The sequence below is a fragment of the Aedes albopictus genome, chromosome 3, assembly GCF_035046485.1.
Source record: "Aedes albopictus strain Foshan chromosome 3, AalbF5, whole genome shotgun sequence".
Lineage (NCBI taxonomy): Eukaryota > Metazoa > Arthropoda > Insecta > Diptera > Culicidae > Aedes > Aedes albopictus.
The window spans coordinates 318,375,512-318,392,553 of record NC_085138.1 but is presented as its reverse complement, the minus strand read 5'-3'; the positions used below and the strand labels follow the sequence as shown (position 1 = coordinate 318,392,553).

General features: G+C 39.6%; 1 protein-coding gene across 50 annotated transcripts in view; it reads left to right on the top strand.

The window, feature by feature from the left end:
- Positions 1-17,042, top strand: part of LOC115262726 (cell adhesion molecule Dscam2) — a 232,095-nt gene that overhangs the window by 53,628 nt on the left and 161,425 nt on the right. The gene's annotated exons all lie outside the window — the stretch shown is intronic.

Sequence of the window (17,042 nt, the reverse complement as noted above, 5' to 3'; positions counted from 1 at the left end):
ACAAGCTGTTTAATACTTGCTAGTTTTTCTTTACAACGAATACGTTTTTTTAAAGAACTTTGTAGATTAACTGGGATTCTTAAATAAATTCCGATTGTTTTCCTCTAACCAATGTAGACTTAGATTCTGAAGATTCTTTGGATCCCGACAAGAATCCTGACTGGATTCCCCCAGCAATCTTTACTGCATTCCACCAATAATTCTTACTGCATTCCATTAGGAATCCTGACTGGATTCCATTAGGAATCCTGACTGGATTCCATTAGGAATCCTGACTGGATTCTATTAAGAATCCTGACTGGATTCCATTAGGAATCCTGACTGGATTCCACCAGGAATCCTGACTGGATTTAACCAGGAATCCTGACTGGATTCCACCAGGAATCCTGACTGGATTCCACCAGGAATCCTGACTGGATTCCACCAGGAATCCTGACTGGATTCCACCAGGAATCCTGACTGGATTGCACCAGGAATTCTGTCTGCTTTCCACGAGGAATGCTGACTGCTTTCCATGAGGAATCCTGACTGGATTCCACCAGGAATCCTGACTGGATTCCACCAGGAATCCTGACTGGATTCCACCAGGAATCCTGACTGGATTCCACCAGGAATCCTGACTGGATTCCTCCAGGAATCCTGACTGGATTCCTCCAGGAATCCTGACTGGATTCCACCAGGAATCCTGACTGGATTCCACCAGGAATCCTGACTGGATTCCACCAGGAATCCTGACTTGATTCCTACTGGAATCCTGACTGGAATCCACCTGGAATCCTGACTGGATTCCACCTGGAATCCTGACTGGATTCCACCTCGAATCCTGACTGGATTCCACCTGGAATCCTGACTGGATTCCACCTGGAATCCTGACTGGATTCCACCTGGAATCCTGACTGGATTCCACCTGGAATCCTGACTGGATTCTACCTGGAATCCTGACTGGATTCCACCTGGAATCCTGACTGGATTCCACCTGGAATCCTGACTGGATTCCACCTGGAATCCTGACTGGATTCCACCTGGAATCCTGACTGGATTCCACCTGGAATCCTGACTGGATTCTACCTGGAATCCTGACTGGATTCCACCTGGAATCCTGACTGGATTCCACCTGGAATCCTGACTGGATTCCACCTGGAATCCTGACTGGATTCCACCTGGAATCCTGACTGGATTCCACCTGGATTCCTGACTGGATTCCACCTGGAGTCCTGACTGGATTCCACCTGGAATCCTGACTGGATTCCACCTGGAATCCTGACTGGATTCCACCTGGAATCCTGACTGGATTCCACCTGGAATCCTGACTGGATTCCACCTGGAATCCTGACTGGAATCCACCTGGAATCCTGACTGGATTCCACCTGGAATCCTGACTGGATTCCACCTCGAATCCTGACTGGATTCCACCTGGAATCCTGACTGGATTCCACCTGGAATCCTGACTGGATTCCACCTGGAATCCTGACTGGATTCCACCTGGAATCCTGACTGGATTCCACCTGGAATCCTGACTGTATTCCACCTGGAATGCTGACTGGATTCCACCTGGAATCCTGACTGGATTTCACCTGGAATCCTGACTGGATTCAACCTGGAATCCTGACTGGATTCCACCTGGAATCCTGACTGGATTCCACCTGGAATCCTGACTGGATTCCACCTGGAATCCTGACTGGATTCCACCTGGAATCCTGACTGGATTCCACCTGGAATCCTGACTGGATTCCACCTGGCATCCTGACTGAATTCCTCCTGGAACCCAGACTGGATTCCTCCTGGAATCCTGACTGGATTTCACCTGGAATCCTGACTGGATTCCTCCTAGAATCCTGACTGGATTCCTCCTGGAATCCTGACTGGATTCCTCCTGGAGTCCTGACTGGATTCCTCCTGGAATCCTGACTGGATTCCTCCTGGAATCCTGACTGCATTCCTACTGGAATCCTGACTGGATTCCTCCTGGAATCCTGACTGAATTCCTACTGGAATCCTGACTGGATTCCTCCTGGAATCCTGACTGGATTCCTACTGGAATCCTGACTGGATTCCTACTGGAATCCTGACTGGATTCCTACTGGAATCCTGACTGGATACCTACTGGAATCCTGACTGGATTCCTACTGGAATCCTGACTGGATTCCTCCTGGAATCCTGACTGGATTCCTCCTGGAATCCTGACTGGATTCCTCCTGGATCCTGACTGGATTCCTACTGGAATCCTGACTGGATTCCTACTGGAATCCTGACTGGATTCCTACTGGAATCCTGACTGGATTCCTACTGAAATCCTGACTGGATTCCTATTGGAATCCTGACTGGATTCCTACTGGAATCCTGACTGGATTCCTCCTGGAATCCTGACTGGATTCCTACTGGAATCCTGACTGGATTCCTACTGGAATCCCAACAAACATTATTGCTGAACAATGGATGAATAAACCGCTCTTAAGCTTGATTTTGAAAGTTTTAGTTGAACAAGCTGTTATTCAGCTATTTTTGTTACTTGGGATCCTGAATGGATTCCTACTGGAATCCTGACTGGATTCCTACTGGAATCCTGGCTGGATTCCTACTGGAAACCTCACTGGATTCCTACTGGAATCCTGACTGGATTCCTACTGGAATCCTGACTGGATCCCTACTGGAATCCTGACAGGATCAGTACTGGAATCCTGACTAGATTCCTACTGGAATCCTGACTGGATTCCCACTGGAATCATGACTGGATTCCAACTGGAATCCTGACTGGATTCTTCCTGGAACTCATTAACGATTTCTGCTGCAGCAGGAATCCTGTCAGGATTCCAGGTGGAAGCCAGTCAGGATTCTGAAGGGAATCATGTCAAAATTCCTGGAGGAATCCGGATAGGATTCCTGGCGGAATCCGGACAGGATTTGTGGAGGAATCCAGCCAGGATTCCTGCTGGAATCCAGTCTGGATTCGTGCTGGAATCCAGTCAGGATTCCTGATGGAATTCAGCCAAGATTCCTGCTGGCATTCAGTCAGGATTTTTGCTGGAATCCGGACAAGATTCCAGGAGGAATCCAGTCAGGATTCCAGAATTCAATTCCACCAGGAATCCTGACTGGATTCCACAAGGAATCCTGATTGGTGTTTCAGTTGGCATATGCGTCATATTGCATATTTTATTATGTACTACACAAAATATAAGCAAAACTTCACCCACCTTGAAGCGTCCTAGAGAATATTTCAAACGCATTTACTCAATTGACTTTAATCTGCAAATTGCATCCGTCACGTTTCTATCCAATAAGTTACTGAATAAAACAACTCAAACTGATGCTTCTTACTTATACCTTACATCACATACATATTAGGTGCAAAGAATAATCGTCCAGTATGTCTCTAATGTAGATACAGTTGCGTCCAACCTTACATCCAGGATCATGCAACGGACGACGGCCAGAGAGCGCGAGCGACGGGTGGACCATTTGGCAAACATATGGCATCAATTTCATTTGCCCCGTTGATGAGCAGGTCCGCAGCGTTCCTCTGTCAACCCAGGCAGTATGTACCTACTCCAGTTGGTAGTCCAATTTGTTTGGATGATGTTTCCCCTCGCTGGTTTGGTTGTGGGAAGATTTGTTTATTGGGTTGAGTGAAATTTCGAGAAATGGCGGTTATATTTCACTTTTGCGACGCGGTGGTTTCATTGGCGAATATGAATCCGTGGTGCGGTGCGGTGGTTGAATGCCAAATGTGGTCCGCCACGGCTTATGGAATATTTCTCCTTGCCATTATTTCCGTTGAGTCAGAGATTAACGGCTTAAGATTTATGCCTCATGATGGGCTCGCACAAGGTTTGAATTCTTGAGTAAAATGTGGCATCGGCACGTACATCAGATTCGCCCCTATATAGCCGGCGTCAGTCGTCCTCGGTCCAGGATAGCACGATGATGTGAAAAAAAAAACAGCACGGAAGACATGACAAGTTCACGGTTATTACGACCAACCGCAAAGCGAGCCCTCGCTCGATGCAATATGAATCAACTCTGGCAGGGTGGTGGCCACGGAGCGAGTGCGGTGGTTTCCAATGTTCGATTCGATTCGACGGTAGTCAAACAGTAGTGTTCCATTCAAGTGCGGTGCAGTAGCGCAGCGGGTACGAAATTGAAACCAAAATACAAGTTCATTCATATTCAGAGAGGGATCGACAAAAAAAAAACCGCGGCAGAGTCTTTGTGTGTGTTTTTGTCCATTTTTCATCTCGTTCGCTGGGGATGTATTTTGTTTTGATAAGGGGTCCTTATGTGTGGATTTCCCGCGAAAATTGGACTACCTGGTAGTGCGCAGTGGAAAATGCTGCGCAAAAAATGAACCTTTTACTGATGTTTTTTTCTAGAGTGGATGACTCATACTGAACGTGAATTACAGTATGAGATTGATATGTTGTATACAACTTTCAATTGGTAAGGATTAATATTTTAGTTACTTTTCGATCCACTTAAAAACTAACTACATTGTCATTTGTGTGAGAAACTATAATTTTTAACAGTTGTTGACTTTACTTACATTCCTTAGTACTAACTGATTATTCACGAGTTCAAAAGTTCGCACCAAATCCAGCATATGTTTTTTTACCAACAAAAATTGTCCAGATTATGCCATTATCTTTAAAAGTTGGAACAAAGGATAAACTCCGCGCCTTCTTTGTCGTTTGCTTTGCGTCTCTTTTTTCTGACAATTCTCTTTCCTGGTATTATTATTTTTTTTTTTATAACAAGTTCAGTAATAAAAATATCGCTATACCTACATATTGTGATAACAAAAGAATACTCAATGGTAACAAAATATGTTATTAGTTTCCTAATGTACATTCAAAAGCTTTCCCAACACTGAAGCTCTGGTTAACCTCGAATTTAAAAATAAATTCAGCTTTAGACTTTCGCCATTAGATATTCAAAATGATCGTTGTTTTTGTTCCTTCTTAAAAAAAATTTAAGTACGTCTTGAAATACTTCAGAAATTCCATCAAAATAAGGAACAAAACTACACTGATAATATTTTTTCGTAAATCTACAACGAAAACATTTCGCAAAAACTGTTTTTGTAAATAAGAAGCAATTTTCGTATAACATACGGTAACTTAGTACCGCCGTGTTGAAACAATACAAACGGAGATGTAGGTATAAAGTATGAAATCACGAATGTGACAGACGTTGAACTTGCTCATTCGTGGATATGAACTCCAGATTTGTAGATTGAAAACAAAATATACAAATTTAATCATGCGTAAAAAACAATTTCATTTCGTAGAATGCCACAAAGCTTTGCAGCATAAGCCGTCCCATGTTCAATTATTTTCAACATTGGGATTTCAAATTTCAACATGGGACAGCTTATGCTGCAAAACTGGGACAGCTTATGCCGAGAAAATCCCAAAAATTAGATTTATCGGCATTACAGTCCCAGCAGAGTTTTACTTTTAAAAATTAAAGTAAATTGAATGTTTATGAGACTTTTTGTTCATACTTCAATGATGAATACCAATTCTAACGCTATGCTGATAAATTCACTTTGTGTTTTTATTACACTTGCCCGTAGAGAAGGAAACAAGGCTGAAACATAAAACGCGCTTTTCTCAGTTTGCTGTTTTGGAACATGGGACAACACGGGACAAACACGGCAGTTTAGGAAATATTTGATGGAATCCTAAGGTGGTCGCCTAATGGCACAAATTTCCCAAATGGAGGAGAACATGCCTTTGGAGCCGACCTTCTGAGGGTGTCCAAGATAATAATTCCACCAGGAATTTCGTCACAGTTATGTACAATTAAACTGAAACCAAAACAAATGGTCCTATTCATTGGCGTCACTTGGTGAAATGAAACATGAGAGATGAATACAAAACAATGTAGCGGCTACACGCTTTACACTGAAATGTGTAAGTGAAAAAATTGGAAAATTATGCAAACTTCACACACAATAAAGATTCTTCAAGAGATTTCTGATTTGATTTTTCCCTGGATTACCGCCAGGATTTTTTCAATAATTACCCTGAGTTTTTTCCATGGATTCTCACTGTGACCCCTCTAGGAATTCCAACTAGGATTCCTACAGTGCTAGAATTTCTCCAGAAACTCCAGCTGAGATTTCTGCAGACATTTTTCATGTGATTAATCCACGAATTTATTGGGGAATTTCACCACGTATAACTGTACTGCGGTAGAAATCTCACGGAATTTCTCCAGGCATTCCTCTAGGAATTCCACCGTTTATCCAGGAATTGTTGTAGGAATTCCTTCAGGAGTGTCAACATTTGTCCAGTGATTTCTCAAAAAGTTCCTCCAGGGATTTATCAGAGAATTTCTGATTTTCTACTGCCATGTCTTTCGGAGTTTGAAGGCTATAGTAGGGATGTTTGAGTAGGAGTTTGAGGGATCCAGTAGAGATATAATGTTAATAATAATTGGAAAATATAATGGTTGTGCTGTAAAGAGCTAAAAACATTCTTTAACAACCCTTGAAAACCAGGAATCCTCAGGGAATTTTATTCACCAATGAAAAATCTCAAATATTCAGGGAATATCGCGAATACTCAATACCAATAAAAAATAAAACATTGAATCGTAAGAATAAAAAGTAGCAAATCTTTTAACTTGTAGATCTACTCAGAAATAGAGTCCACAGAGTTTACTACATCATCGTGGGTATGAATAAAAAGTTTTCGATTATGTAGTGCTGATGTATCCATCTATAAAATCGTCTCTCAGGATATACAACATCTGCGTGTCGCGGAATTTTTGCTAGAGTTTCCCTCGAGATTCCTCTTGGAGATTTTCCGCGATTTCTTCCAGTGTTCCTCTTGGAAGGTAGGTGATCTTCCCGGGATTTTTCCCAGTAGTTATTCCTAAGATTTCTACTAAAGCTCTTCCAAGGGTTTTGAAGAGTTTTTTTTTTTATTTTCTGCAGGAATTTCATCCTAGAGGTTTCTTCCGAAGTTTCTCCTGTGATTTCTTCAAGAAATTTCCGATAGCCTTCTTCTAGAGTTTCTCCTTGAATTTCTACAGAAGTTCTAGCTGGTATGTTTCCCAAAGAATCTCGCGGGATTTCGTTCGAAGTTTCACCTGAAATTTTTCTCGGAGCTTCGCCCGGGACTTCTCTCAGAAGAGTCCTTCCTGTGTTGATCCTGGCATGTCTCTCAGAGATTTTCAGAATTCATCTTAAGCTTTCTCCCAAGATTTTTTGAAGAGTCTTCTGAAATTTCTGCAGGGCTACCGCTGGTATTTATCATGGAGTTATTCCAGCATTTTTTCGCCTATTTTTCAATGTTTTTACTTGTAGTTAATTACATCATTTCTTGCAGTGATTCATCTGAGAATACTTTTTGATTCCCTCGGGATTATTCGCAGAGCTCTTCCAGAAATTATTCTGGATGCTCCTTTTTGGATTTTCTTTAATAACTGCCCCCGTAGTTCTTGCAGGATTTTTTTCAAAGAGTTTTTGCTCGGAATGTCTCCTAGGATAACTTATATGATTTCTTGTAAGACAGTCACTAAGAAATATCTGAAGGAACCCCGGTCAAATTTTGCAAAAAAAAAAACTCCTCAAAACTCAGTGGAGTGGAAATTGGCACATCTTCGAAAAAAAGTTCTGGGAGTAATTCCAGAAGAAACAATAAGGATATTTCTTTGAGCCTCTAAGAAAAATTCGGGGGAAACTACAGGGGATGGCCAAAATGTTTGGGATAGGCAACTTTTTTTCTCCCACAAAAAAATTCAACATGCTGTAACTTTTCATAGAGTGCATCAAAAAATCTCAAATTTTGACTGTTTGTCAATCTATTATGTGTGCATCATTGGTACAAATTTGGGCTTGATTGATTAATTCTTAGCGAAGTTAGAACCGTTCGCGTAGAACACTATTTTTTAGACAACTCATTTTTGAGCTGTCATAACTCGGAAACCAGTGAACCAAATTGAATGAATTTTTTAACGTTTATCAACAATATATTGATACTCAATACGACGTTATAAAATGTAATATTTTCTCACGGCGAATTAAGTTATATCGGGTTGAAATTTTTACCCATATAGAGGAAAATAAGTTAAATTTACAATACAACACAAAAATTACTAAATGTGTTCTTCCTTTAATCTAAATAGGCTCTAATATATCTGATTAGAGATAACTTAAGAACAGAAGTGGAAAACCTTTAGACATCAACACCAAAATTTATTGATATTGACGTAAAAAAATTACAATTTTTCGAAAAAAATCCAAAAAGTGTCAATCTATGATAACTATTTTCAACGTTCAAACAGCATCTATGTTTTAATAGTTTGTGAAGCATTTGTACGTTGTTAGTGTACGTTCAAAATTTCATTCAATTCGGTTCACTGGTTTCCGAGATATGACAGCTCAAAAATGAGTTGTCTAAAAAATAGTGTTTTACCCGAACGGTTCTAACTTTGCGAAAGATTAATCAATCGAGCTCAAATTTGTACCAATGATGCACATATAATAGGTTGACAAACAGCCAAAATTTGAGATTTTTTTATGCACTCTATGAAAAATTATAGCATGTTGAACTTTTTTGTGAGAGAAAAAAAAAGTTGCCTATCCCAAACATTTTGGCCATCCCCTTTGTAACGAAATTTATTTTTTCAAATAATGATTTGTTAGCTCAATTATTGAATAGATTTCCTGATTTGTTACCAGCAGAGTATGTGAGAAAATATCACAGACATTTATTCAGTATTTTTGCAATAAACTCCTTCCAGGAAATTTGTTATGGAATTCCTCGAAGAATTTCACCAGAAAACACTCCAAAAATTCGGCTTATAGTAATTATAACAGAATTAGGGTATTGGTTCCCTTCTTAAGCATGTGGCTCCCATTTTCATCCTACGAAAAACAAAGGATTGAAGCGCTGTTTGTTTTGTTTATTATTTTTGTTTTTTTTTGTTAGAAGTAGGCACCCATGAAAACAAAAAGAACGGAATCAATCGGTGCTGTAATCGCTTGTTTTCGAATAGGATGAATATGGGAGCGTGAGATTAATGATGGAACACATACCCTATGTCAAGAATGCCGTCCTCCACACCTTTAGAATCCTGGGATAGCGTGAAAAACTCCTAAAAAATCATCAAAGAGTATTTCAGTTAGCCGACCAGATTTTTTTTATTCGAAATTCGTCAAGCATTTTTTTAAGGAGTTCACAAAAATCTTTTGGGAATTCTGAAACACATATTTTCAACCATAGGTTTACTTTACAAGACATCCAGAATAAGAAGCAAATTTCATGCATATGCATATGTTACATGTACATGTAAATTTCTTTTGAAGTTAATGGGCAGCATAGGTATATAAAGAAAAGTCGGGAAAATTCAAAATTGATGCGGGAAAAAGTCGGGAAAAATGCGGGAATTTCAATTTCGATTTTGTGTGGCCACCCTGTTTTTTTTACAATCCGTAAGTCACTATTTGATTACTATTTCCGAGAACGTACCTATGACCCTGTAGCAGTCATGGACACATTCTCTTATTTCAGTTCCACTTTGCACTATTCGCATGCATCCCTTATGAGATTAGCTAGCACTGGTACACTATGACGAAATAGGTTGCAATGAAGCCGAAATTTTGAGGAAAATGATTTATTTGTATTATAATTTAAGCAAATTTTGAAGTTTTCTTTTGTAAAAGGTTGAAAACTATGGCGAGATACAATAGCCATAACTGGTACACTGAGCCTAGTATGAAATATAATCTATGTGACCTTGGCTCAATAATCGCATACTCTGGGTCCAGTGCGTGCTAAAGTGAAAACGACTCATTGGTAAGTTGAGAAACTGACGATGCCGTCATCTCCCCTATACCAAATATTGTCTATCATTTACGGATACCTTCTACAGTGAATCAAAATGATCACTCGAATCATGAATTTTGTCGTTGTTCATCGTTGTCCTGAAATACATACCTTCACTATGGCAACACATACATAATCCCAATCAGGATTCAACGATGCCACTTCGTGAAACCCAACTGATTCCGAATAGAGTAAAATTGATTCAACAGGTGTCATATGTTTCGCGTTCATTCACGGCACAACTACCAACATACCTACATGGTACAGAGCAAGGAGACCCACTTTCGACAAATCCTACACATCTCCTCGTCTTCGGTCGCCATATCGTCATTCAGTCACCCTCCATTCATCAGAGCTTCACCACAGCAACGACTACGGCAACAACAACGGTTACGCAGCTGAGCGCGGCGAAAAGCATGCTGGTAGCCGAATAACGAGTTCTATATAGGGGGAATGGTGGTACGTTGGGTTTGTTGTCGTCTACCCACGTGCAGACGGCGATCTACAACGGCGACGTCGTCCACACGTTTTCCGCTCACTGATATCAAGCATGGTCCACCACGCACCGACCACCATATCTATATATGAAACTATAGCTTGGTCGGGTGTTTTGTTACGATTTCGTGCTGCACGATGCCGGTTCATTGAGTTGTTGGAGCTGAAACGTAAAATAAGCACTATATAAACAAAAATAACCCGGCCGACGAGCATTGTTCTCCGAATTGCTTCCTCCGTGTTCGTCTCTAAAATGCAAGCATACACGTATGAACCGAGCGCACGCATTAAATCCGGATCACCTATATTTTTAGTGGGTGGAAAGCATAGAGCATTGCATTTCCAACGTCGTCACCGCCCACCCACATTTAGTGCACACACCGCCGCCCACCGAGAAGCGGTTCATGTTTGTTTGTAAACAAACCTGTTGTTTGGGAGGATGGAAGTTGTTTTGTATGTTGCTTGCAATAACTAGCGTGATAATAATGGATGGATTCCGGTTTCGTTTTTTTTTTCTGGTCGTGTGTGTTTTGGACAGCGCTTTTTTATCTCTCTACTCTGCAGAGGAGTAGGTTGCATCGAACGAGTCTAGCAGAGTGATGTTTGGGGTATGCAGAGGTGTGTAAATGCAAATGAAATAGTTATAGTTTGGATATGTTATCAACGTGTAATGGGAGATGATTAATAGTAGTAGATAAAACGAAGCATGATGAGTTTACACCGGCATGTCTCAAATCATCGGAAATGAGCTTCTATCCGAAAAGGTCACATAGGCATATTTACATAATAATATAACATAATAAATATTGCAATCACACGATACTACACATATGTTTCAGGTTGTTTTTTTCTTTATATTTGAATTGCTTACATATTGCACAATAGAATCAAGTGAATGATGTTTTTTCTTTCGATACCCGATGCAGCAACCATTAGAAGGCATATATTTTATTCTTTGCTGCTTTAGGGAAATCATAATCAAATTGCAATATTCTAGTGCAATTCCATCTAATAATTATTATCTATGCTGTTTTTATTCCACCAAAGTCACAATAATGCATTGTTACATTTCAACTTGTGGTGGAGCAACAATATAAAAAGTGCCAGGATCTCAATCTTGCAAGACAACTCAGAGACACAGCATTCTCTACACTTGGTGTTTTCAACTAAGTCCTAATAAGGAGCCCTATTGCTGTCAGTTTACACAGTTTGCCGCCCTTCCATGTAGATTGCGTTACCTCTAACTGGTTGATTAATGTTCTAATGAATTTTTTTTTATTTTTTGACAAAATGAATCACTTTTTGTTCGACGCCAAAGTTCTACAGTCATTGTTTACGAGTTATTATGAAAATCACATGAACGTCTGATACACATCTACAAATCAAACCGCTGCTCAAGCGTCAGCGTCAAGATCATCATGGAAGATAAGGCTAGGGTGGGAGAAGGAATACAGTATTCAATCAGGTCATCGAATACAGATAGGGGGAAATCTCAAGTAAACATCTTTTATAAGTTTATAAATGCCAAAAGGACTCTAAATTGAATGTTTTGAATGTTTTTAAAACTGTGGACTTTTTTAAGTCTTATTTATTTTTTCTAGGCATTATTAAACACTCTACATTACATACATACATACAAAAGAAGGTTTAATCCTTGATTCAATCTATTTTTTGAAATATGTTAGGTCGTTCAAACTGTTCTTGAACTTAGAACATAACATCTACAGTTGTAATAATAGCTCTTGATCTTACAAAAAGTTGTAGAGTTGGAGTTTCTATAAGGTATCAACTACCTGAATCAAAAAAATAGAAAACTGAGAATCCTCACGGAATTTTATTTAACAGTGAAAAAATGGAATACTCAGGGAAATTTTTGCACCGATAAAAAAAACATTGGGTCGTATGAATAACAAGTAGCAAACTTTACTACTTGTAGATCTACTCAGAAGTAGAGTCTACAGAGTTGGTATCAATAAATCAGTTTTCGAATATGTAGTGTTTACTTCTTTTTCGAGCATGAATAGAAGTACTTGAGAAGTATGCATCGAAATAGCAAAGCTTATCGCTACCATCCGTTGTAATTATAAATTGTTGATATGTTATCGTATTTTCCAGTTGTCCATAACAATTTTATCGAAATTTAGGCTTAATTGAAATGTCCCAAAACTAAATAAGCACTTTTTCCCAAAATGATCCACAAATCGAAGCAAATAAGAATGTTTATTTAGGATTGTTTATTTACACTGTTGAAAATGCTCTGACATCCATGTGCACAACAGAACACGTGCTCGATGAACAAATTGAGATTTGAAATTATGAAATGAAATCCACGTACGCCGGTGAGACTCGAACTCACGACTCCCAATTCGCTAGACGGGCGCTTCTATTCCTTCAAGCTACGGAGTCACTCGACTATCTCCGTCGCCAGCAGGCCTAGAACTGAACTCGATTCCACAATCGCACATGGTTATCTTCTTTTCACAATCCAAACCCCCTTCGGATGGGATTAGATGAACATCTAACACATTGTCTGTTGTGCACATGTATGTCAAAGCGGGAGAGGAAGTTATTTTTCAGTTTCGATTCTCAAATGAACCTTAAATATTACTGCTCTGCCCATAACCGCATAGCAGTAACATTCGACATTGGAGCAAATGGGACCCGAAGATGCAATTTTTAATAGTATGTGAATGAATTTAAATTTTTAAAATTTCAATTGTTTAGCAATAACATTTTCTACAGCTACACTTTTTTTAGAAAATAAATCGGACATGCTTTAAAACCAGTCTATTTTCCCAGTGAGACTGTTATGCGGTTTCATTGGTTGATGAGACAAAACGACTTGTTATTTTTTTTTCATAAATCCTAGAACACTCTTGAATTTTTTATTCAGGTAGGCTAAAGTACTTGTGATTTGATGGTAATCCCCGATATTAACTCTATTGCGGTCAAATATGCTATATGCAGTTATGGGCAGTATACCCCCTGCACAGAGAACAGACATCCAGGTCCAGTTTCAAAACTGTATATGGAAATCAACGGGCATACGGGTTGTGGAATTGAAGATTGGACTCCTGAATGTTCTTTCCCTGATGGTTCAGTGTTTGGATGCCATTTATTGTTTAAAAAAAATTCCGGTGGAAATGCCAAAAAAAACTTTATGAAATGGATCCAAAAGAACTGTGAAAAATAAATCTAGAAATATTGCTGAACCAATTTTTGTTTTATTTGCACATCAAGAATATATCGCAAAATTTTGTGAAATTTCATCAAAATCACAGATTTTCTGTGAATTCATAGTTTATTTTTATTAGATTCACAGAACTTTCGGTGATTTTTCTACCAATTTATGATGCTTTTTCAGTTGAATTATTTATGATTCACCGCATTATTCGGTGTTCAAGAAGTTTTCTTAAATCAAAATCGGATGAAAATGTAATTTCTGTTGGATGTATGGCCCAACTTAGCGATTTTACTGAACTTTTGGCGAGCTTTCGGTTCTCGGATTTCTCATCATCTCATCAACAGTTGAACTAAGCATCCGTTTATCAGGAACAGGTTGAGATTGCAACAAAGCATGCTATAAAATCGAGATTTTTATATCATGTGCAGCATTTCGATAAGGACAGCCTACTTGTAGCATCCACCAGTGGACTTAGTTTGTGAAAAAATACCATGAATTTTTAAATTTTCGAAATTTTTAATGTGTGAGTTGCTATGAGAGGCTATGAGGACAGCGAACTTTAACATCGATTTCCGCCGTTCATTGATTTTGTTACAAACGCTGTTTGGTAAAGTTGAGCTTGAAGTAGTTTCAAACATGTTATATTCATTAGGCTTACTATAGGAAATTAGGCGTTCAACATATAAGCATCTTCACCCAATATTGAATGTTCATAACTTCAAAAAGTATTCAGCCCTTAGTTCATGCTTGCCAAGACATATTTCTGTGTTTTGAAATGTAAAATGAAGTTGGAATTCTCTACATTTAAGCAAAGCATTTTGGTTGATTTTTCTGCGTATAGCTGTTCTACGCATCTTCCGCGTCCAAGCTGATAAATAGACTCGGCTCCAGATGATAAAGAGCATTTCCACGAATTGCGTAGACACGACTTTTTTCAAGTCAAATGAAATTTTGCTCATGTATGAGCTTCTAACTGAAAAAGTTTTTCATATTTGTTATGCAATATTCTTTCAGGTTGTACTTTTTATTAGAAGAGAGCGTATTATATTGGTGCCGTGATTGCTTTATTAACGATTAGGATGAATTTGGGAGAATGGAATTGATTCGTGGCCATATTTTTCATGAAATAATGTGTTGTGTAAAGCCAGCAAAAACCCGTTGTGTAAAACACCAAACTTAAAGGAAAATAACGTACATAGGAATGCTCTAGTGCAGAATTGGTATGTTCTTTTTGATTCGAATCACAAAAAAGAGAAACCGTCAAGTTTGTGCCCAAAATATTGAACTTTGGTTGACGCTTTGAATTTTAGCAAGATGCTTTCACTTGGACGAAACTAGATGCATTTCCTCATATTTTTGGTTTTTTGAAATTTTTTAAACAACGGAGTATTATTTTCAAAATTTGTTTTCATACACAGTTAGAGGAAGGAACAAGGTATCTTCTCATTTATTTCTAATGGGAAATGTTTATCAGTTTTCCGAAAACATGTATATATCAGTTTTCCGAAAACATGTATAGTTTTAAATTTCGTTTCCATCGAGCCTGCAACGAATACCGAACTCTTAATTCCTCGCTGTACAAATCTTATGTTTTGCGAGTGCAAACTAATTTACGGCGCAAACCGAAGAATTTTTGGAATTTTGTCAACTCCAAACGTAAAAGTACGACCATTCCGGCTAGCGTCTTCTTAAATGACCGCGTTTCCTCGACTTCCGACCTCCATCGCCGACTCCATCTGACGTGAATGCCGCCATTTCAGACGTGCCAGTCAATCTTCTGGACCTGGATATTTTCGAAATAACGCCGACTATGGTCACGAATGCGGCAAAAAGACTGAAGTGCACCTCCTCACCAGGTCCGGATGGGATTCCTTCGGCCGTGTATTGTCGCTGTGCTGGAGTTTTGGCTGAACCACTTTGTCGTATTTTCAATCAATCGTTTGAGGATTCCAATTTCCCAAAGATTTGGAAGCAGTCGTTCATGGTTCCGATTCACAAGAAGGGAGAAAAGCGCGATGTCAAGAACTACAGAGGAATCACTAATCTCTCTGCAGCATCCAAGCTATTCGAGATGATCGTGAGCAACGTGGTTTTGGAGCAGGCTAAGCGCTATGTTTCTGCAGATCAGCATGGTTATATGCCGGGTCGTTCTGTAGCTACTAACTTGCTTGACTTCTGTACGACGTGCTTTGAACAGCTTGAAAACGGAACTCAAGTAGATGTCATTTACACCGATCTCAAAGCAGCGTTTGATTCGATCGATCATACCATCCTGTTGGCGAAACTGACCAAGCTAGGCACGTCGAACCGATTATCATCGTGGTTTCACTCCTATTTAACTGGAAGAACGCTCCAAGTCAAAGTTGATTCTTGCTCGTCGTCAAGCTTCACAAACTCATCTGGTGTTCCACAAGGAAGTAATTTAGGCCCACTCCTGTTTCTGCTGTTTTTCAATGATGTATTGCTACTTCTTGGACCTGGTTGCAAACTCGCCTATGCCGATGATCTGAAGCTATATTTTATCGTGCGCACTGTTGAAGACTGCATTCGGGTACAATCGCTGCTGGATATATTTGTAGACTGGTGCCATCGAAACCGTCTAACTGTGAGTGTTCCCAAATGCATGGTCATGTCCTTCCACCATACTGCTCGACCTATTGTACATGACTACTCCGTCAATGGCGTTGTTTTGAAAAGAACGGAAAGTTTCAGTGACCTGGGCGTCCTTCTGGATCATAAACTCACATTCAATCTGCATCGTTCGAATGTGATTGCCAAAGCGAACCGACAATTGGGATTTATTTCGAAAATTTCCCGAGATTTCACCGAACCGTATTGTCTCAAAGGCGCTGTCCATAAACTACGTAGACTCAATTTTGGTCATCTCAGACCCCCCCCCCTCCCCCCTCGAAGACTTTTGTCCATACAAAATTTTCGAAATTTGTATGGAGCGTAGACTTTGGCCAGACCCCCCCGTCCCCCCTAAGAGTCTACGTAGTTTATGGACAGACCCAAAGCACTCTACTGCTCACTTGTACGACCTATCCTGGAAAGTGCTGCAGTTGTTTGGACCCCTCTGCAACTAACTTGGAGCTTGAGGCTCGAAGGTGTGCAGCGCAAGTTCATTAGATTTGCGTTACGGAATTTGCCCTGGAGAGACCCGCATAATTTGCCTGCCTATGCAGTAGAATAACTAGCCACAGAAGTTCAATGTCGCGACTACTCGTGTGACTAACATCTAGTTTGCCACGCCCTTACAGCGTCAGCAGCGGTACTAGAAGTGTCAAGTTAATTTTGTTTACCATAACAAAAGGTCCTCTACAAGATGGACACTTTAAAATATTAAATTATTGCAATTAAAGTTATTAAAATAATTAAAAAGGAAAACTAACTACAGCGCCATTGGAGTTCTAGTGTATTTCTATTGCCTATGCTGATCGCTGCAGGTTGCTAGGATTAGACACGCTGGAACGTCGACGTAAAATTCAACAGGCAACTTTTATCGCAAAACTACTGAACGGAGAAGT